Source organism: Amblyraja radiata, chromosome 6 (assembly GCF_010909765.2).
Source record: "Amblyraja radiata isolate CabotCenter1 chromosome 6, sAmbRad1.1.pri, whole genome shotgun sequence".
Classification (NCBI taxonomy): Eukaryota; Metazoa; Chordata; class Chondrichthyes; order Rajiformes; family Rajidae; genus Amblyraja; species Amblyraja radiata.
Genome location: NC_045961.1, coordinates 17330377 through 17348999, shown reverse-complemented (window position 1 = coordinate 17348999; position 18623 = coordinate 17330377). Strand labels below are relative to the sequence as shown.

Genomic DNA, 18623 nt, shown 5'->3' with positions numbered 1-18623 from the left:
GGGCAAGTTGCTCGAAGGGCCTGTTTCAAGAGACAATAGACAATAGACAATAGGTGCAAGAGTAGGCCATTTGGCCCTTCGAGCCAGCACCACCATTCAATGTGATCATGGCTGATCATCCCCAATCAGTATCCCGTTCCTGCCTTCACCCCATATCCCCCGACTCCACTATCTTTAAGAGCCCTATCGAGCTCTCTCTTGAAATTATCCAGAGAACTGGCCTCCACCGCCCTCTGAGGCAGAGAATTCCACAGACTCCCAACTCTCTGTGAGAAAAAGTGTTTCCTCATCTCCATTCTAAATGGCTTACCCCTTATTCTTAAACTGTGGCCCCTGGTTCTGGACTCCCCCAACATCGGGAACATGTTTCCTGCCTCTAGCGTGTCCAAACCCTTAATAATCTTATATGTTTCAATAAGATGCCCTCTCATCCTTCTAAATTCCAGAGTGTACAAGCCCAGCCGCTCCATTCTCTCAGCATATGACAGTCCCGCCATCCTGGGAATTAACCTTGTAAACCTACGCTGCACTCCCTCAATAGCAAGAATGTCCTTCCTCAAATTAGGGGACCAAAACTGCACACAATACTCCAGGTGTGGTCTCACTAGGGTTCTGTACAACTGCAGAAGCTGTATGACTCAGTCTCTATAACTCTATGTGCTTCTAATAGTGAATGCTTTAAGTGTGAAGCCATGATGACTAATTAAAGTTGATCTGTCCAAAAAGGGATGGTTTCATTCAGCCTCGTGTCATTTCACATCTCCATTAATGTGTACAGTTCATCCTAGTTCAATCAGAACCAGTAATTTGTTGACCTTCAGCACCTCTACTTTTACAAACCAATCTTACTGATCCTGCTCACAATCTGGATGCAGTTATCACCAATAGACCATTTGGACATATTTATAGCTTGCTGACCCTGACTCTCAGCTAGGACGTCAATGCAATTTAAGGTGCATCAGTAAATCAGGATTTTCATGGTGATGTGATATTGATGCCTCAATACTCTAAGCAGGCAGCCACACCACACTACCCCAGAAACACAGCCCACATAATCAACGACTTGTCCCACTCCAGTCATTCCATCTTCCCCCTGCTCCTGCCCAGCTGAATATTATTAAAGAGCCACACCAGTTATCTGTCATTCATTTATTTTATTATTTTAATAATTTACTGTATCCTGCACAGACCTGACCTCCCACCATTATTGCCTCTTTACACTTCACGCTGCCTCAGAAAATAAGACCTGTCCCACCCAAGTAATTCCTTCCCCCCCCCCCCCCCCCCCCCCCGCTCCCGTCCAGCCAGCAGAAAGTACAGAAGCTTGAAAGCCCACACCACCAGACTCAGGACCAGCTTCTTCCCCTCTGTTATCAGGCTTCTGAACGGTCCTTCCATAAGCTAGAGTACTGTCCGATTCACCTCTACACCATTGTGGACATTGGACTTTGTCTGTGGAACTGATGCGCTACAATGCTGAGAACTATATTCTGCACTCTGTATCTTCCCCTTTGCTCTACCTGTTGTACTTGAGTTTAGCTTGATTGTATCTATGTATATCTGATCTGACTGGACAGCATGCAAAACAAATCTTTTTACTGTACCTCAGTACACGTGACAATAATAATCCTGAACTTTATTTTATGGTGTCTTTTTATGACACGTTAATTAAAATATGTGCAAGGAAAGATTGGTGTATAGTTCAGAAGTCACAGTTATTTGTGAATATTATTTTAAATCATGGGAGGTAATCAGACATCATTCAGACATAGGATGAACTGCACACATTAATGGAGATGTGAAATGACATGAGGCTGAATGAAACCTTAGACATCAGATAGTTTCTTAGCAAGGTTCTTCCCAGCTGTTATCAGGCAAGTGAACTATCCTATCACCACCTAGAGAGCGGTCCTGACCTCCCATCTACCTCATTGGAGACCCTTGGACTATTCTTAATTGGACTCTACTGGAATTTATCTTGCACTAAACGTTATTCCCTTTATCCTGCATCTGTACACTGTGGATGGCTCAATAGTAATCATATTTGATATTTTTGCTGACGCAACAAAAACATTTACACTGTACCTCTGTACACATGACAATAACCTAAACTAAACTATGCGAGGGTGAACAGGGTGATGATACATTTTTAATTGGTTTTATACTTGACGTGCAATCTCTTGAGAAGTCTTCACAGAGTGGATGTGGAGGTGATATTGCTATGAGGGGTAGATCTAGACTCCTTTACGATAAAGGGTCTTGCAGTGAAGACAGGTACGAAATGACAATTTCATGAAGCTTTGAAAATCTCCTCAGCGGAAGCAAAGTTACTGAGTGAGTCAACAGAGAAACAGGCCCTTCGGCCCAACTTGTCCGTACCGTCCATTGAAGAACTCAATGATTTTGAGATGAATATAGTATAGTTAAAGCCACAGGATATACTGGAATGCCTATCGATGCAGATCAATGGTCAATAACTGCAACAAGGTGCCCTTTTAACTTTTAACTCCTTCAGCAATGAACTGCTGGAAGTTGCTGATCTGTGTGTTGTTAGGGAGCTTCAAGTATGTGAAACAATGACATCTTGTTCAGCTCCTGGAGCAAGATCTTAATCCTTCGTTGTGGAAACAGTGCATTCCTTGAAGCCAATGATTAGCAGATATTAGTAGTCAGATATTCTTAAACTCACATACTTCTCATTCTCTCCAGCGTGATACAGTTTATTTCAGGAAGCTACTGATTCCATCATCTTCCCCTTAAAGAAAACTATATCTCCAAGAACAGTACGTGCATTGTTCCGATCTAGAATTTACCTCTTCGACCCTTAAAGTCAAATGTATATGAATGTATACATAACCAAGAGGGGGGAGATTTAAGAGGGACCTCAGGGGCAACCTTTTCACTCAGAGAGTAGTCCGTATCTAGAACGAGCTGCCAGAGGAAGCTGTACAACTTTCGAACGATATTTGGACAGATATACGAAAAACTGGAGGGGACTTTCTCAGAGCAGAGGATTCTAAAATTAGTGGATATTGGCTGAAAGTGAGAGGGGAGACAATTTAAAAGGAGCTCAGGGGAAAACGCAGGCAGGTGGAACCAGCTTAGATGGGGAACCTTGGTCAGCATGGATGAGTTGACCCAAAGGGCCTGTTTCCATGCTGTATGACTCCATGACTCACCAGATGTGGGCAGTGTCGTTTTTGAGTTGTAAAAGGTGGTTGGGAACAGTTTATTTTCCAGCAAAATAATTGACAGTTTCAGCTTTTAATTCCTGTCCCTCAGAAAATCCATGACAGGTTAATTTTTTTGGAAATATGCCATGAACTGAAATGGGATATCTGACAGTCTTGTAAATCTCACACATTTTGGACACGTCTGTATGATAAATACATGACCTGTTTCCACATGTTTCACACACTGAACGTAAACACACACTGTGCCTTTGCACATTTTTTAATCTACATCACAATTTGTGATAATATATTCTCCTTTTTACAGGCTGACATGTTCTATCACAGAACATAGAACATAGAACATAGAATATAGAACATAGAACATAGAACATAGAATATAGAACATAGAATATAGAACATAGAACATAGAATATAGAACATAGAACATAGAACATAGAATATGGAACATAGAACATATATAGAATATAGAACATAGAACATAGAACATAGAATATAGAACATAGAATATACATAGAATATAGAACATAGAATATAGAACATAGAACATAGAATATAGAACATAGAACATAGAATATAGAACATAGAACGTAGAACATAGGACATAGAATGTAGAACATAGAATATATAACGCAGAACATACAGCACAGGAACAGGCTCTTTGGCCAACAAAGTTTTTTACCAGACGTGATGCCAAAACATATTGATCTCATCACCCTGTACATGATCCATGTCCCTCTATTCCATGCACTTCATTGTGCCTATCTAAAAGCCTCTTAAACACCACTATCGTATCTGCCTCCATCACCACCCCTGGCAGCGCGTTCCAGGCACCAACCACTCTCTGTGTAAAAAATCCTGCCCCGCACATCTCATTAAAATTCTCCATCCTACGCCATAGCTATGGCCTCTGGAGTTAGACATTTCCACCCTGGAGAAAAGGTTCTGACTCTTTACCCTATCTCTGCCTCTCATCATTTTATATACTTCTATCAGACCTACCCTCAACCTTCAATATTCCAGATAAAACAATCCAAAGTCTACCCAACCTTTCCTTAAACTGAAACCCTCTAATCCAGACAATATTCTGGTAAACCTCCCCTGCACCCTCTGCAAAACATCCCCCATCCTTCCTGTAATGGGGCGACCAGAACTGCACTCTTCCAAGACAATATTTAAATTTTGTTAAAAAGAAGACACAAAGCACTGGAGTAACTCAGCGGGTCCGGGAGGATCTCTGGAGAACATGGATATACGATGTTTCGAGTTGGGGCCCTTCTTCAGTCCTGCTGAGTTACTTTAGCACTTTTTATGTAATCAAGCATATTATCTCTTTAGTTTAGTTTAGTTTAGTTTAGAGATACAGCATGGAAACAGGCCCTTCGGCCCATGCCGACCAGCGATCCCTGCAGATTAACACTATCTTACACACACTAGGAACAATTTACAATTTGAACAAGCCAATTAACCTACAAACCTGTATGTCTTTGGACAGAGAGAAAACCCGAGTGCCCGGAGAAAACCTACACGGTCACGGGGAGAACTTCCAGACTCCATACAGTCAGCACCCATGGTCAGGATCGAACTCGGGTCTCTGGCGCTGTGAGGCAGCAACTCTCCCACCGCCCAACTGGATGGAAACAAAAAAAAATGGAATACTCTTAATCCAGTCCGATGGTATCTCTGCATTCAATAGTGCCCACTGGTAGTTTTTTTAAATGTCAAAAAATAAACTTCATTAGGAATAAAAATATATGCTGCCCGATGATCAACCCCGTGATGTTATCTACTGTTGTGTTACCCGGACTCGGTGGGCCGAAGGGACTGTTTCTGCACTGTATCTTTAAGTCTAAAGGCTTTCTCCACAGGAGTGAAGAACATATGGATCTCTTCACGTTTCCACAGCACTAGAAGCTTGGAATAAATTGGCAGCTCCAATCCAACCTACTGCTATGCCTTTAGCGGTTTCAGTAAACACAAACTTCAGGGAAAACGATTGCAAAGTGCGGTGTTTGGTTCGGAATGAGGGAGTCACCAGTGATGTATGACATACTTCAGGCTCCTGTTGTTAATGGATAACACATTTTCAGGCTGATATCTGACAGAAAAAAGATATATGTGACTTGCCAGGTTTTTTTTAATTAAAATAATCGCAACAGCTGCTGTACTAGGCAGAGCATGGCCAAACACCACTTGTTCTAATTCTTTTGACAAATATTAGGTAAAGTTGAAAGCAGAGTAGAAATCACGGTCAGATTTGATACACAAGAAATGGAAGCTGTACAATAAATGTATTATGTCATATGCCGCGGTTTATACTTTTGTACACTGCTTCTAATAAAAATATAAATTAAAAAAAAATTTAAAAAATTGATACACAAGAGACTGCAGGTGCTGGATTCTTGAGTGAAAAACAACAAGGGATGGAGGAACAGCGGATCAGGCAGCATATGTGGAAGGAATGGGAACACCAATGAATATGTGGAAATGTTTCACTGATGAAGTAAGGATATCACTTGAAGAATCCTTTGCCTAATTTATGTTTATGTTTTATGGGAAAGGATCACTGGCATTGTAATCTAGCAGCATGAACAAATGGTTTAGTGCTTTGAGTTCCAATCCCACCAGAGCAGCTGTAGAATTTAAATTCATTTCATTAAATTAATGGAATTTAATTAAAATGGCTTTCATGGAAATATAGGATTGCATGTGCTTCACTCATGCCTGGATAGAGTGGATGTGGAGAGGATGTTTCCACTAGTGGGAGAGTCTAGGACCAGAGGTCACAACCTCACAATGAAAGGACGTGCCTATAGAATGGAGATTAGGAGGAATTTCTTTAGTCGGAGGGTTGTGAATCAGTGGGATTCATTGCCCCAGATGGTTGTGGAGGCCGTCAATGGGTATTTTTAAGGCGGAGATAGACAGATTCTTGATTAGTAATGGGCCTGTCCCACTTAGGCGATTTTTTCGGCGACTGTCATAGTCATAGCAGGTCGCAGAAAAACCAATGACTGGACCTCCCTACGACAACGTCTACAACAACCTACCACCTAGTGGATGTTAACCTACGACAAGCTACCAACAACCGGCGACCCATTAGGACGTCCACCTACGACCACACCTACGACAACCTACGTCCACTCGTGACAAGCTACGACAAGATATGACCCTGTCGGCGACAACTGAAGACAATTTAAGACAATTCATCCGCCGGTACCTGGCGCCGGTTGACGTAGGTAATCGCCAATGGAATTCGCCGGTCAGCACCGGCGACAATTTACGTCTCCTGGAGACAACCTACGTCATCCTGGTAACAGCACCTACGTCAGGCTACGATAGTTGGCGTCAAGCCCACGGGTGCCGACTGTCGCCGAAAAGGTTTGAACATTTCAAAATCCAGTGGCGGCCAGGAAAAAGGTACGATTCTTTAGGCGACTGAGGAGGCCACACTGGCGACACCCCGGCAACCATGTGGCAACAGCCTAGTCGCCTAAAAAATCGCCTGTGTGACAGGCCCATAAGGATGTGTTAGGGGTTACGGGAATGAGAGGGAAAGATAGAATAACAATGATTGAATGGCGGAGTAGGCTCCATGGGCCGAATGGAGCCTAATTCTGCTCCTATGAACTATGGACTCATGCATCTTTGGGGAAGAGAATGTGCTGGCCTTATGCAGTTGTATTGTTGTGAGTCTCATGAGTCAAGAGTGGTTAATTGTCATATGTACTGGCAATGGAACAATGAAATTCCAACTTGCTGCACCTTAGCAGGGCTGTAAACACCATAACACATCGATAAATAAGTTAATAATCAGAAATACTAGGTAACCATAATAATGCAAAGCCGAAATCTGTAGTGCAACCAAAGACACAGTTTGTAGAAGATCTTAGCACAGAATTACACACAGTGGCGCAGCGGTAGAGTTGCTGCCTTACGGCACCAGAGAACCGGGTTTGATCCTGACTACGGGTGCTGTCTGGACAAAGTTTGTACGTTCCCCCAGTGACCACATGGGTTTTCTCCGGGTGCTCAGGTTTCCACCCACACTCTAAAGATGTACAGGTTTGTAGGTTAATTGGCTTCTGTAAATTGCCTCTAGTGTGTAGGATAGAACTAGTGTATCGCTGGTCACAGGGCATGCTGTATCTTTAAACTAAACTAAACTAATCATTTGCCACACTTTGTCCCGCCCCCAAATTCCTTTTCCAACTTTCTCCCCCTCCCTCCCCCACTCCATCAGTCTGAAGAAGGGTCTTGACCCGAAACGTCTGTCCATTCCCTCCACGGATGCTGCCTGACCCGTTGAGTTCCTCCAGCACTTAGTGTTTTTTTTAACTTTGAAGTTCACTATGCCCAGCTAACTCCAAATAATGAATAGAAAATTTGTGTGACCATTTTGGATGTCGATGGTTGGTCATTAGTTGACCTCAACTAAACGTCAGTTACTGAACACTTGCGCTCGGTCCACCAAGGGCTGCTGGATCTCCCGGTTGTCAGCCATTTCAACTCCCCTTCCCATTCCCCCCACACTGACCTTTCTGTCCTGGGCCTCCTCCATTGCCAGGGCGAGGCCACATACAAACTGGAGGAACAGCACCTCATATTCTGCTTGGGTAGCTTACAACGGTATGAACGTTGAATTCTCCAATTTTAAGTAACTTCTACATACACTTCTCTCCATCTTTCCCCCCTTCACTCAACTTTCCCCCCCCCCCTACTCCCAACACCCTAATTAAAGTCCGTTAACCTGCTCCACAGTTCACAGCAATGCATCCCCCTTGGGCCCACGTCACCATTAATCACCAATCAACCTAGTGGTGAGTCTGAATCAAAGAGTGGTGAGTCTGTGGAATTTTCTGCTTCAGTGCGGTGGAGGAAGGTTCTCTGGATGCTTTCAAGAAAGAGCTAGATAGGGCTCTTAAAAATAGCGGAGTCAGGGGATATGGGGAGAAGGTAGGAACGGGGTACTGATTGGGGATGATCAGCCATGATCACATTGAATGGCGGTGCTGGCTCGAAGGGCCGAATGGCCTACTCCTGGACCTATTGTCTATTGTCTATCATGGAACCTCCTTGCCTGAGATCACCTGTTGCTGGCCCCAATTTGTCCTGTTTTTTTTCTCACATCCAGTTTCTTCCGCACCCCTCACCCAAAACATCACCTATCCGTGTTCTCCACAGATGCCTGACCCGTTGAGTATTCCAGCAATCTGTGTCTATCTTTGGTATAAACCAGCATCTGCAATTGCTTTTTACTTGATTTATTTTCTTGTAGCCTAACAATTCTGCTGTGCATACATCTGGTTTAGTTTAGTTTATTGTCATGTGTACCGAGGTACAGTGAAAACCTCTTTGTAGCGTGCTATCGTCAGCGGAAAGACTATACATGATTACAATCAAGCCGTCCACAGTTTACAGATACAGGATAAAGGAAATAATGTCTAAGTGCAAGATACAGTCCAGTAACATAGTCTAGAATAGTCTCCGATGATTAGATGGTAGGTCGGGACTCCTCTCTCATTGTTGGTAGGATGGTTAATTTGCCTGATCACAGCTATGAACAAAACACTACAGACAGAGATGTGTACAGTGGCCAAAGTGTGGCTGACTTCGCATGATTGAGCATGTTGAGAATACTCGGTGGGCCTGCTGCATAGAGCCACACTTCTGCTGGCTTGCGGTTAGATGAGATTGTAATGTGTCCCGCACGCTGGCTTCAGAGGCACAGCGCCAGGTTCACCTGTTACAACTGAGCTGGCACAGAACCATGCATGTCAGGATCGGCTTGGGTGGTCTTTCTCCAACTGGGGAACTAACGGAGTTGGCTGCTGGAATGTGGCATTTGCAAAGCACAAAAATCTTAAGGAATTCAATTACAATTGTGTTCGAAAGTCAAGAGTGACACATGTACCAGCAACGGAACAATGAAATTCTTATGTCAGGATGGCCGAGCGGTCTAAGGCGCTGCGTTCAGGTCGCAGTCTCCTCTGGAGGCGTGGGTTCGAATCCCACTTCTGACACATTTTACTGCATTTCGTTGTCTCTGTACTGTACACTGCACAATGACAATAAAGTTGAATCTGAATCTGAATCTGAATTACTTGCAGTAGCACACCAGCCCCGTAAACACTATAAATGTGTAACCAAAAATATTCGGTACATAAATAACCACAATACTAATATAACACGCAGTCCATAGAAGATCATAGTTGCTGAGGTTAGTGTTGTGCAGTGTTCAAGAGCCTGGGAAGAAGCTGTTCTTCAACCTGGAGGTCACGATTTTCAGGCTCATGAAAACATGATTTTCTTGGTTATTTCTTTTGGAGAATCTTGTGTTAATGTTTTTCAATTAAAAAAAATATTTTTTTGAGTTCTCCAACCAAGCATTTTCTCTCATGAATTTGTTCCCTGCAATAAATTTATGAATTTAAGGGAAAAACAGACCCTTCGGTCCAACGCCCATGCCCCATTTACCTGATCCCAATTTACTGGGGCCCTTGCTATTTCCCCATTTAGTGGTGCCCTCCCCTAATTCCCCATTTAGTGGTGCCCTCTCCTAATTCCCCGTTTAGTGGTGCCCTCCCCTAATTCCCCATTTAGTGGTGCCCTCCCCTAACTCCCCATTTACTGGTGCCCTCCCCTAACTCCCCAAGTACATTTTTAGTTTCACAGCATACTCCGAGTCTGGCCATTTGCCAAAATATATGTGAACTTTTCCTCGGGCTGGGATATGTCGGCTCTTTGTCGTATGTCTCTCCAGCTGGGTTTGATCCTGGTTACGTGAGGGCAGAACCAAGTGAGTTCTGGCGAGAAGAGAAACTGCTGAAGCTGGAATCTTGAGCAAAACATAAACTGCAGGAGGGTGCAGAGAAGATTTAGGAGGATGTTGCCAGGACTCGAGGGCCTGAACTACAGGGAGAGGTCGGGCAGGCTAGGACTTTATTCCTTGGAGCACAGGAGGATGAGGGGTGATTTTATAGAGGTGTATAAAACCATGAGGGGAATAGATCAAGTAAATACCCAGAGTAGGGTAATCAAGAACCACGGGTTTAAGGTGAGAAAGAAAATACTTAATAGGAGCTTGAGAGGAAACTTTGAGAGGCAAAATATGGAATGAGCTGCCAGAGGAGATACTTGTGGCAGGTACTATAATAGCAAATTTTACTTGCACACAAATCTATGGTACAAAACTGATAGGATAATGACCTTAATATTGATTGAGCTTCAGAGAAATGGTTCTTTTAACCAGAAACGTCAAGCTAATTTAGAAGCAGATTGATCTGGGTGTTTGATTGGGATAGCTATCTGGAGTTAAAACTGTAACAGCAGCAGCTGTGTCTAAATCGGTGGCCCTGTCATCACTGCAACACACTAACATTTGTTTCCTGTTTTAATTTCACGTACCCGATGTCTCTGTTATTTCTGTAAATGCTGTTTTAGACCGTAGGCCGATTTACATCACTTTTCTTTTTGCCACCAGTTCCATGTAGGGTCATTCCAAGCAGGCACTAATAATAGCAGCTACTTTGTACAGAAAGTCAACTATAATAAATTAAAATATAGCAAATGCACTCCATCAACATCAGCCTTTCGAGTAAAAACCTTGCCAAGAAGTAGGGACAATATGGTCTTGCCAGTGCTATACTTGATATTTATAGCTACTCTATCATGGGAGAATTTTTAAATTCTCACTGGTAAAGATTATATCTGACTGAATTATTTGCTTTCGTAATAAGGACTGAAACTGTGCTTGGTCATTTGTTGAAGAGCTAGTTTTTATTCCCACCACCATATTCACACTCAATCTCCCTCAACTAAAGGGTGAGAGAGATGTGACAAATAGGATTAGCTTGGATAGGTATGGGTGAGAAGGGCCGAAGGACCTGTTTCCGTGCTGTGTGATGCCATGACTTAGTTTAGTCTGATTTTGTTTTGACAACAACATGGAAACGGGCCCTTCGGCCCACCGAGTCCACGCCGACCATCGATCACCCGTTCACACTAGTTCTATGTTATCCCATACTCATCCACCCCCTACACACTAGGAACAATTTACAAACCCGCACGTCTATGGGATGTGGGAGGAAACCGGAGCACCCGGACGAAATCCATGTGGTCCCAGGGAGAACATGCAAACTCTGTACAGACAGCACCCGAGGTAAGGATCAAACCCGGGTCCCTGGCGTGGTGAGGTAGCGGCTCTACCCACTGTACCACTGTGCCACACCTGTGTCACTGATTTATTTACCTGATGAGTACATTTATTTTGGTGCTGAGAGTACCTTGGATCATGAAAGACGTTTCTGAAGACGTTACCTGTGGTAATGTCAACCTTACGATCAGGGAAAGAAAGGTCAGCATGGGGAACCAACCTGTTACTAAATTAGTGAGTGACAAACCTGTAGTATCATGAAGAAGGGTCTCGACCCGAAACGTCACACATTCCTTCTCCCCAGAGATGCTGCCTCTCCCGTTGAGTTACGCCAACATTTTGTGTCTACCTTCGATTGAACCCAGCAACTGCAGTTCTTTCCTACACTCTGTGGGAAATGGCTGACCAGAGCTAGGCTCTTCGAATGTTTAGTTTAGGTTTATTATTATCATGTGTACCGAGGTACAGTGAAAAGCTTTTGTATATGTGCTATTCAATCAAAGAAGACTGTCCTCTCACCAACTAGAGAGCGGTCAAAGGTCCATCACAGGTACTGACCTCCCCACCATCGAAGGTCCATCACAGGTACCTATCTATCTACCTCATTGGAGACCTTTGGACTATCTTTAATTGGACTTTATTGGACTTGCACAAAATGTTTTACCCTTCATCCTGTATCTGTACACTGTGGATAGTTTGATTGCAACATGTGTCGTCTTCCCGCTGACTGGATAGCATGCAACAAAAAAGCATTTCACTGTACTGCATGACAATAATAAACTAAACCAAACTAACGTAAACTACACATGATTACATTCAAGTCGTCCACACTGCACAGATACAGGATAAAGGGTATAACATTTAGTGCAAGATATAACATTGAAGTCCGATAAAGTCTGATGAAAGAGCGTTCAAATGTCAAAAAGTTTCAATTCCCACACCGGGAGTCGAACCCGGGCCACCTGGGTGAAAACCAGGAATCCTAACCGCTAGACCATATGGGATATTGATGCAAGATCACATTCCCACAGGCAACTGTATACTGACTCTCCCAGTTCCTAAGATAGCACTATCTATTAAGCTATTTTAGCTTAACGGTTAAACGGGTCAATGGTACTTTAACATCACCAAGATTCTTTTGAACATTCTCCAGGTGTACGGTAGAGAACACACTGACTGGTTGCATCACGGCCTGGTTCAGTAACTCAAATGCCCAGGAACGAAGGAGACTGCAGAAGTAGGGCAGCACAGTGGCGCAGCGGTAGAGTTGATGCCTCAATGAGTTAGAGATCCGGGTTCCATCCTGACTACAGGTGCTGACTGAATGGAGTTTGTACATTCTCCCTGTGACCACGTGGGTTTTCTCTGGGTGCTCTGGTTTCCTCGAAAGATGCACAGGTTTGTAAGTTAATTGGCTTCCGTAAATTGTAAATTGCCCCTAGTGTGTAGGATAGTGCTAATGTACGGGGTGATCGCTGGTAGGTGCGGACTTGGTGGGCTGAAGGGCTTGTTTCCACGTTGTATCTTTAAAGTCCAAAGTAAGAATTTCATTGTTCTGTTTTCGGTACATATGACAATAAAACATTCTTCAATCCTGACATGTACCTAGGTACAGTGAAATACCTTGTTTTGCCTACAATTCAGTCTTCTTCTACTTGCGAATGAAATATAAACCAAAGGAATAGTTAGATGTCAAGCCGGGTGTTGAGCAGCCGGGTTGTTGTCTCTGCGTCAATGTCTGCCAGGCCCTGAGCTCCATTTGGTGGGTGGTAGAGCGGGCACCCAGAGATGACATGTTCTGCTCCGCATTCACAGGCTGGGCTCTGGCGGAGCCCCCATCTCCACATGCTGCCATTGAAACGCCCAACTCCAGTACCAAGTCTGTTGAGCTTCACCCATGCTCCTCTGGGGAACTCAGACCCTGGACAGCTTTTATCTGGTTAAATGATAAGATGAACGGTACAATTCAGTAAAATCATACATATGCTCAATCATAAACAGCATAAAATGGCAACGGTCTGAAGAAGGGTTTCGCCCCGAAACGTCGCCTATTTCCTTCGCTCCATAGATGCTGCTGCACCCGCTGAGTTTCCCCAGCAATTTTGTGTACCTTATAAAATGGCAATGATTGTTTTGAGTCAGGTCTAAAGATGGGTCTCGACCCGAAAACTTACTGATCCATGTTCTCCAGAGATCTTGCCTGACCCACTGCGTTACTCCAACGCTGATAGAGTAGTTTGCTTATACATTATTCATTCCTGTAATGTTAGGACTTTGCCCTGGCGCTCTGCCGTATTGCTTTGGAGGCTGTTTATGCAGAGGCTGCAAGTTTAAACTAAAATAAAAACACAGATATGCTTTGCAACATTATCTTTTATTCTGATACAGTGGCTCAGTGAGAATTTAGTAGTTTAATAGTTCAATACTTCATTAGTTCGTCTTTAATAGTTCATTTCCAAAGTAAAGATACTTGGAGTACCGTGTGCAGATCTGGTCACAGAGTTAATGAATCATGAACAGGCCCTTCAGCCCAAATCGCCCATGCTGACCAAGATGCACCATTATGCGAGTCCATGAACTTACATTTGTTCCATATCTAAAGGGCCTGTCCCACTTTGCGATTTTATGGGAGACGATGGCCGTCAGTGACTCACGCCCGATGTCGCCTGAAACCGTCAAGCAGTACGACAGGATGCGACACAGCTGCGTCAAGGTACGTCACTCCGCGTCACCAATTTCCACGCGTCACCATGGGACAGGGAACGCGTCACCGTGCGTCACCATAAGACAGCACGCGACAGCATACGGCAGCATAGGACAGCGCCTGTGACGTCACAGCCGTCAAGCGGGGTCAATATACGTCCACCCGCGACACGATACGGCAAGATACGACAGGTTGCATCATCTGGGGCACGTGACGTAATTTGATTGACCAGCTTCCCTATAAAAGGGGACGCACCGCGACGCATCATGACGTATGACGATGTACAGGTGACGCGTGGTGATGCACGGCTCTCTCTTCACAATTCTGTTTTTAATTTGTGTCTCTGTGATGTCTTTATCACTTATTTTATTCCGATTATATGTTTTTATTCCTATTAATCTATGTAAGGTGTCCTTGAGATGTCTGAAAGTCGCCCATCAAATAAAATTTATTATTATTATTATTAACATAGGCAATGACCGTGCGTTACCATGCGTTACCACGCGTCACCCATATGTCATCGTGCAAAATGGCGCCTGACATGATAAGACACGCAGATGTTGCGCGAGGATTTTGAACATTCCAAAATCCAGGGGTTGCAGGGAGACACCGCGCGTTACCGCACGTCACTACATGCATCACCACGCGTCACGCTATGACACGGCCGCGTCACGACCGCGTCACAACCTGACCACGTTGCGACAACCTATTTTTAGGCTGTCGCCTAAAATGTTGCCCAAGTGGGACAGGCCCTTAAATCTTTCCTGTCCATGTATTTGTCCAAATGTCTGTTAAATGTTGCTATTGTATCAGCCAAGAGGACACACCCAAACCAGAGAGCATGGATTTAAGCTGAGAGGGAGGATATATAAGAGGGGAGGTAGTCTGTCGGAATGAGCTGCTAGAGGAAGATATAGAAGAGGGTACAAGTTCGACATTTAAGAGACATTTGGACAGATTGATGGATAGGAAGGTTTGAGAGGGATATGGGCCAAACGCAGGCAAATAGGACTAGCCCAGTATGCTAACTTGGTTGCTATGGACAAGGTGGGCTGAAGGGCCTGTTTCTGTGCTTAACAGCTCTGTGACACTATGACATTTAAAATCAAAAGCAAAATATACCAGGAATAATCCATGAACCAAACGTCAAAGCACAAAGGAGATGCACAGGGAGAAACAAGGAACTGCAGATGCTGGTTTACACAAAAGGGAACAAAGTGCTGGAGTAACGCTGCCGGTCAGACAGCATCATTGGTGAAAGCAATGTTTTAAATTTTTTTATTTTAAAGTGGAGATTGCCAGATTCTTGATTAGTAAGGGCGTCAAAGGTTACGGGGAGAAGGCAGGAGAATGGGGAGGGAAAGATAGCTCAGCCATGATCAAATGGCGGAGTAGATTTGATGGGCCGAATGGACTAATTCTGCTCCAATGACTTATCAAACATGAACATGGATAGGTGGTGCTTTGGGTCGGACCTTCACTAAAGAGAAGTACATTGTCTGTCACAAATGGGAAGAAAGTGGAAGCCAGCCAGGAACATGAATAAAGTTGGCGCCTGTATCTCTTCGAGTAAGATTGGTGGGCTGCCAGCACCACTTGTACTGCTCACTGCTGACTGTTGCTGGGAATTTAGCAAACTGTAATGTCATTTGAAGGACACTGCGGAATTCTTCTCAAGGAGGTAGGCTTTAGTTAACTCTTTCAGGGCTCTGGGTAGTCAAACATAGAAACATAGAAAATAGTTGCAGGAGTAGGCCATTCAGCCCTTCGAGCCAGCACCGCCATTCAATATGATCATGGGAGATCATCCACAATCAGTACCCTGTTCCTGCTTTCTCCCCATATCCCTTGAATTTGTTAGGCCTCAGAGCTAAATCTAACTCTCTCTCGAAAACATCCAGTGAATTGGCCTCCACTGCCTTCTGTGGCAGAGAATTCCACAGATTCACAACTCTCTGGGTGCAGGGCTTTGCTTTAATAAAACAAAAATGCTGCCATGCTCAGCAACTCAGCTTCAGTGGAAAGAGAATGTTCAGAGCTAATGTTTTAGATCCAAGAACTTGAATCAGGAGAGATCTGACAGTCATGGTGTCATTTATCATGAAAAGGGCTCCTCAGCCCAACTCGTCCATACAAACCAAGATGCCCCATCTATGCCAGTCCCACCTGTCATGTTTGCCCCATATCCCTCTAAACCTTACCTACCCATGTACCTGTCCAAATGATTTTCAAATGTTAAGATAGTACCAGCCTCAACTACCTCCTCTGGCAACTCGTTCCATACACCCATCTGGGTGAAAAACTTGCCACTCGGGTTCCTATTGAATCTTTCCCCTCTCACCTTGAACAAATGCCATCTAGTTCTTGATTCCCGACCTGGGTAAAAGACTGTGCATTCACCCTATTAATTCTCCTCACCTCTATAAAATCACCCCTCAGCATCCTACAATCCAAAGAATAAAGTCGTGGTCTTCTCAATCTCTCCCTATAGCTCAGGCCCTCGAGTCCCAGCAACATCCTCGTGAATCTACTCTGCACTCTTGCGAGAGTAAAGGGCCTGTCCCACTTTCATGGCTTAATTCAAAACCTCTGCAGAGTTTGAAAGACCTAAAAAAAAATCAAGATCGCGGTAATCTACGAACTCCTACGACCTTCCACGACTATGTTCACAAACTCCTACGAACTCCTACGAGTATGTCTACGAATTCCCACGACTATTTCGATGCCATCCTTACGAGTAAAAAGTTGCCATTTCTTTCATCCCGACCATTTTTTCACTCGTGGACATTTCTTATCGGGCTGGAAAAAACGTCCCGACTTACCTGATGCCATGAGTACCTACGGCTGGCATAACGAGCCGCTATGATATATCTACGGACTCCTACGGACTCGTTACGAACATTCTGCAAGTTTGAATCAAGGGGAAAACTCGTGAGAATTCGTGAATTACCTCGTGAAAGTGGGACAGGCCTTTACTGACCTCCTTCCAGGGCTGGATTAAGACCTTTTGAGGCCCTCAGCACTGAAAAGATTATGGTGCCCCCATATATATGTGATTCAAAATAAAAAGAATACTAACGCGTAAAAATAAACAATTTATCTTTCGAAATGAAAATAAAACTTACACTAAGATTTATTTACAGTAACCGCTGCGTAAAATAAATGTGACATTAGAATGAGAATACAAAGATGACTAAATCTAATAAAGGGACAGCCATTTAGTATTACTGCATGAGAATTGAATACCAATAAACAGTAGATCAACATAATATATAGTTTTTGAAAAAAACTTACCCCAGCAAACACGGTGCACACACTTACATTTTCATTTCTTAAAGAAATTGTTCAGAAGGAAAAAAGCAAATACAAGAATTTATCAAATACTAAAAACTTTTTTTACAGAAATCGATATTGGTCCATTTAAAAAAAATACTCTAATGAAGAAATATCTCCGTTCTGGACCACTTGGACAACAAAAACTCATATGTCAGGCTGTTATTCATTGATTACAGCTCGGCATTGAATACAATCATCCCCTCCAAACTGGTTAGCAAACTCGCAGAACTGGGTCTCTGCGCATCCCTCTGCAACTGGATCCTCGACTTCCTCATCCACAGACCACAGTCTGTTCGTATTGGTGGAAATGTGACAGCCTCAATAACAATCAGCACGGAAGCACCTCAAGGCTGCGTGCTCAGCCCCCTGCTGTACTCACTCTATACCCATGACTGCGTAGCCAACCACAGTGCAAACTCCATCATCAAGTTCGCTGACGACACCACTATTGTGGGGCGTATCGCTGATGGGGATGAGTCAGAGTACAGAAGAGAGATCGAGCAACTGTCCATATGGTGCCAGCGCAATAACCTGGCCCTCAACACCAGCAAAACCAAGGAACTGATTGTGGACTTTGGAAGGAGTAGGAGGGGGACCCACAGCCCCATTTATATCAAATGGTTGAATTCCTGGGCGTGCACATCTCTGAAGATCTTTCCTGGTCCGAGAACACTAACACAATTATCAAAAAACTACTTGAGAAGATTACGGAGAGTCGGACTGTCAAGGAAGACTCTCTCTAACTTCTACAGGTGCACAGTCGAGAGAATGCTGACCGGTTGCATCGTGGCTTGGTTCGGCAATTTGAGCGCCCTGGAGAGGAAAAGACTACAAAAAGTAGTAAACACTGCCCAGTCCATCATCGGCTCTGACCTTCGTTCCATCGAGGGGATTTATCGCAGTCGCTGCCTCAAAAAGGCTGGCAGTATCATCAAAGACCCACACCATCCTGGCCACACACTCATCTCCCTGCTACCTTCAGGTAGAAGGTACAGGAGCCTGAAGACTGCAACAACCAGGTTCAGGAATAGCTAATTCCCCTCAGCCATCAGGCTATTAAATCTGGCTCGGACAAAACTCTGATTATTAATAACCACTTTCTGTTATTTGCACTTTACCAGTTTATTTATTCATGTGTGTATATATTTATATCATGGTATATGGACACATTTATCTGTTTTGTAGTAAATGCCTACTATTTTTTCTGTGTGCTTAAGCAAAGCAAGAATTTAATTGT

The 18623-nt window shown here is 43.9% G+C and overlaps 2 non-coding genes across 2 annotated transcripts; one reads left to right on the top strand and one right to left on the bottom strand.

The window, feature by feature from the left end:
- Window positions 1-9131: 9131 nt before the first annotated feature.
- On the top strand, window positions 9132-9214 carry trnal-cag. The gene has a single exon. It is a non-coding gene; the product is annotated as a tRNA-Leu (tRNA).
- Window positions 9215-12278: 3064 nt separating this feature from the next.
- trnae-uuc lies at window positions 12279-12350 on the bottom strand. Its single transcript has one exon. It is a non-coding gene; the product is annotated as a tRNA-Glu (tRNA).
- Window positions 12351-18623: the final 6273 nt, after the last annotated feature.